Below are 5,000 nucleotides of genomic sequence, written 5' to 3' on the forward strand. Positions count from 1 at the left end.
TATGACACACAGGACCCGAGGCCTATATGACACACAGGACCCGAGGCCTATATGACACACAGGACCCGAGGCCTATATGACACACAGGACCCGAGGCCTATATGACACACAGGACCCGAGGCCTATATGACACACAGGACCCGAGGCCTATATGACACACAGGACCCGAGGCCTATATGACACACAGGACCCGAGGCCTATATGACACACAGGACCCGAGGCCTATATGACACACAGGACCCGAGGCCTATATGACACACAGGACCCGAGGCCTATATGACACACAGGACCCGAGGCCTATATGACACACAGGACCCGAGGCCTATATGACACACGGGATCCGTGTGTCAGCTCAGCGGAACCAGCTCTCTCTCTCTCTCTCTCTCTCTCTCTCTCTCTCTCTCTCTCTCTCTCTCTCTCTCCCCCCAGCCTCCCACTCCATCTTGTGAGGAGGAAGTGTTGGGGGGAGAGAACATCTGCTCCTCAAGCCGTTCCGACTTGAGGGGACAGTAAGACAGCTTTACCAAGCTGGCAGCTTGGTGATGTAGCTTGAGTGACACTCAAGCTGGGGTGAGTGACGGGCCCCAGCTCTCCCTCTCTCTCAACGTCCGCCTGCACCTCTCCTTTTTAATGACGTTCTTTTACCGATTATATTTTGTGAGAGAGAGACAGAGAGACAGAGAGAGACAGAGAGACAGAGAGACAGAGAGAGAGAGAGAGAGAGAGAGAGAGAGAGAGAGAGAGAGAGAGAGAGAGAGAGAGAGAGAGAGAGAGAGAGAGAGAGACAGACAGACAGACAGACAGAGAGAGAGACAGACAGACAGACAGACAGACAGACAGACAGACAGAGAGAGACAGACAGACAGACAGACAGACAGACAGACAGACAGACAGACAGACAGACAGACAGACAGACAGACAGACAGACAGACAGACAGAGAGAGAGAGAGAGAGAGAGAGAGAGAGAGAGAGAATAAGGCAGGAAGGGTATGGACAAAGAAGATGCAGGATGGAGGAGGAAGGAGGCCGGGGTTCACACCAAGCAACAGGAAATCGCCAGACGATAAGGTGGAGACGATCCCAGCACCAGCAGCAGCTCCCATGACTGGTGGCCGCTCCCAGACACACCCGCTCCTCCACAACCACACAACACGCATGTACGCACTTCACCAAACACACACACACCATCAAACACACACACAGGTAGATCACAGATATACACACCATCCACAGACGAGCGAATGCTAGGTGAGCACGCACAGGCAAGCACAGGCGGCACACACAGTAAATAAATGGAGGAGGCATTAGGCAGTGATGTGGTGGAGGCTGACTCTATACACAGTTTCGAATGTTCATATGACGGAGCCCAGTAGGCTCAAGAACCTGTTCACCGGTTGATTAGCAGTTGAGAGGCGGGACCAAAGAGCCGAAACTCCACAGCCCACCAGCACAATTAGACCCTTACACCCAGCTTAGACCCTGACTGGTGCCAATACGTGTGAATGACACTGTATTACTAAAAAAAATTGGGATATTCCACATAATAATTAACTGCCGGCGTAGAACCAGCAGTAGAACAGTTTAACTATCGTCACCACCACAAGGCCGGAGACATATCATATGTCTGGCTCATAATCAAGAAGCTCGGGTCCAATCCCCGGCAAGGACGGAAACGGGTGGGTTCCTATCACCTGTACACGATGCTTGGGATCACTTGTTTGATACCTGTTTGCAGGTATCAAACCACCTGTTTGATACCTGGTTGATGGGGTTCTGGGAGTTCTTCTACTCCCCAAGCCCGGCCCGAGGCCAGGCTTTACTTGTGAGAGTTTGGTCCACCAGGCTGTTGCTTGGAGCGGCCCGCAGGCCCACATACCCACCACAGCCCGGTTGGTCCGGCACTCCCTGAAGAAAACAATCTAGGTTTCTCTTGTAGATGTCCACGGTTGTTCCGGCAATATGTCTTATACTCGCTGGGAGGATGTTGAACAATCGCGGACCTCTCATGTTTATATAGTTTAAAGATAGAGCAAAGATGCACAGGTTTCGTCAGTGGAGTACTTCGTTGTATCCTGACCCACGACCTGGTTTAGTTCGACATTAGATACTGCATCAGTCTGCTGGTGGCAAGTCATGTGGGCCAGCGGCCTGTACCTGTACTTTACCTGTAATCAGTTTCGAGAGCTATTTCTGCTCAAGCCCGGTCATGATTGCCTAGAGTTAACTTGATCAATTAGACTATGTTAGCAGCATGCTGGAAGCAACAGTCTTACTGACCAGTTAATCACTAAGGTCAACCTGACCTCAACCATGACTTAACTACTCTTGGAACCATCCACAGGTAAACCACACGTTGTTCCAGATGCGGTTTAAGCATCTTTCCGGAGTAGTTCACAATGAGTGAACACAGAGTGAACATCACCGGTTCCTAACTCCTGGATACCTATTTACTGCTAGGTGAATAGGGGCATTGAGTGATAGAAAACGATACCAACAGCCCTGGCCGACCGGGATTCGAACCCTGGATTCCCCGATAGTGAGTCAAGAAGGAACAAGTCATTCATGTTACATATTTGTGTGTACTGACCTGACTCTTCAACCTCCGCCGACCAGCAAGCAGAACACACACGGCCAGAACAATGTTCTGTTCCTGTTCTGTTCTACAATTCCATTATAGTTGCGATCTTTCCAGAGAGAACACGATAAGTTCCTGCAGGAATTTCCGGATCAAGCGGACAACCAAAGCAGAACACAAACCCACTGGAAAATCAACTAGAGGTAAACTAGAGGTGAAGAGCGGCGGTATACCCCGAGCCCCGCCAACAATATCTCACATTCTTACCTGCAAGCCGCCTCGGGCCGGCTGTGTACGGTTTTTTAATCGCTCTCCATCCGGCTTACCTGTGGAAACACGAATGATTAGTGGCGTTTGTTGTGGTGGGTAATGGGTGGGGGGAGAGGGGAGAAGTGGGGAGGAGAAGTGGGGAAGAGAAGTAGGGGTTAGGAATAGGGGAATGTTGGGGTATGGGGGAGACGGTGGGGTTATCCTGGAGGGTTTGGGGGTTCCCTGGAGGGGTGTGTGGGGGGGAAGGAGAAAGGGGGGGGGATCCTAAGGGGTTGGGGGAGGAAGGGTATCCTAAGGGGTGGGGGAGGAAAGGGAATGCTAAGGGGTGAGGAGAAAGGCGGGGAATGCTGAGATAGACAGTAGAGACGAGGAAAGGCAAGTGAGAATTCGCTCAGAAAACGGAGTGAGCTGGAGGTAACTGGAACACTAACTGTTCAGTGACTGTCTGCAGATGTTCATGGTCACGGGGGGAGCGGGGGGGGGGCCGAATGATTTGTATGGACTGGGTCACTGGGCGACTGGGTGAACAAGTGACTGGGGGGATTGGGCGAATGAGTGAATAACTGGATGACTGGTTTAACAGATGGTTGCTCTATGACTTGGTATGAGTAAATGACAGACAGCGTGAGCCTATTGACTGGTTACCAAGTAACTGGGATTTACTGGATCACTCAGGTTTCCGGTTAACTGTTGCCGTTAAAGTGACTGACTTGGGAAAAACTGGTCGACTAACTGGAATACTGCACAGTTACCTTGCAAACTGTGCTCCTAATGAATGACCGGACGATACAGTCACTGAGCGACAGACAGACTGGCAGAGAAATGAAGCCTTTAAGAGAACCTACAAGTCTGAATAAATTACATAAACAGATATATACACAATTTCAGTAATACATATTTGCCCCTTTATAAAATACCTCGGTATTTTTACTTATATATTTTACCGATTATATCTGTCCATTAGTCCAGTAATTTACCTGAGGGCCACTGACACTAGTGGCCTCGTTGAGGACAGGAAGCCGACGGCTTGTCAAATAAGTATATTTGTTAATTACCGTCAGTGCTAACTAGTATATACAGGCTGAGCCCAGTTGAATGAGTGCCCCCAACTTCTCAGTGGGTTGGGGCGCCTGGCGCCTCTACTCCTCAGTGGGTTGGGGCGCCTGGTATCTCTACTCCTCAGTGGGTTGGGGCGCCTGGCGCCTCTACTCCTCAGTGGGTTGGGGCGCCTGGTATCTCTACTCCTCAGTGGGTTGGGGCGCCTGGTATCTCTACTCCTCAGTGGGTTGGGGCGCCTGGTATCTCTACTCCTCAGTGGGTTGGGGCGCCTGGCGCCTCTACTCCTCAGTGGGTTGGGGCGCCTGGTATCTCTACTCCTCAGTGGGTTGGGGCGCCTGGCGCCTCTACTCCTCAGTGGGTTGGGGCGCCTGGTATCTCTACTCCTCAGTGGGTTGGGGCGCCTGGTATCTCTACTCCTCAGTGGGTTGGGGCGCCTGGTATCTCTACTCCTCAGTGGGTTGGGGCGCCTGGTATCTCTACTCCTCAGTGGGTTGGGGCGCCTGGCGCCTCTACTCCTCAGTGGGTTGGGGCGCCTGGTATCTCTACTCCTCAGTGGGTTGGGGCGCCTGGTATCTCTACTCCTCAGTGGGTTGGGGCGCCTGGTATCTCTACTCCTCAGTGGGTTGGGGCGCCTGGTATCTCTACTCCTCAGTGGGTTGGGGCGCCTGGTATCTCTACTCCTCAGTGGGTTGGGGCGCCTGGTATCTCTACTCCTCAGTGGGTTGGGGCGCCTGGTATCTCTACTCCTCAGTGGGTTGGGGCGCCTGGTATCTCTACTCCTCAGTGGGTTGGGGCGCCTGGCGCCTCTACTCCTCAGTGGGTTGGGGCGCCTGGTATCTCTACTTCTCAGTGGGTTGGGGCGCCTGGCGCCTCTACTCCTCAGTGGGTTGGGGCACCAACACTGTCAACAAGAGAAACCTGAGGAGTCTCTGACTGTTCCTAGGGAGGTAGACTGACACAGTCAGGAAGACTGTAGCCAATAACGCAGGTAGAGGAGATCCCAGCAGTGTGGTGTAGTTAAGTAAAGCAGTAGAGCCATGTCAAAGAGCAATAGAGCAGCTAGCATGGTTGGGGTGTGAGAGTGAGAGAGAGTGAG

The 5,000-nt window shown here is 52.3% G+C and overlaps 1 protein-coding gene across 39 annotated transcripts in view; it reads right to left on the reverse strand.

The window, feature by feature from the left end:
• The window catches only part of tou (toutatis), a 435,009-nt gene that overhangs the window by 246,048 nt on the left and 183,961 nt on the right, over positions 1-5,000 (reverse strand). The window contains exon 3 of one of the 39 annotated variants that reach the window (XM_069319212.1): positions 2,843-2,901. The exons of the other annotated variants lie outside the window; for them this stretch is intronic. The gene's annotated coding sequence lies outside the window, so the exon portion shown is untranslated. The remainder of the gene's footprint in view (positions 1-2,842; positions 2,902-5,000) is intronic. 39 annotated transcript variants of the gene reach the window in all.

Source organism: Procambarus clarkii, chromosome 92 (assembly GCF_040958095.1).
Source record: "Procambarus clarkii isolate CNS0578487 chromosome 92, FALCON_Pclarkii_2.0, whole genome shotgun sequence".
Lineage (NCBI taxonomy): Eukaryota > Metazoa > Arthropoda > Malacostraca > Decapoda > Cambaridae > Procambarus > Procambarus clarkii.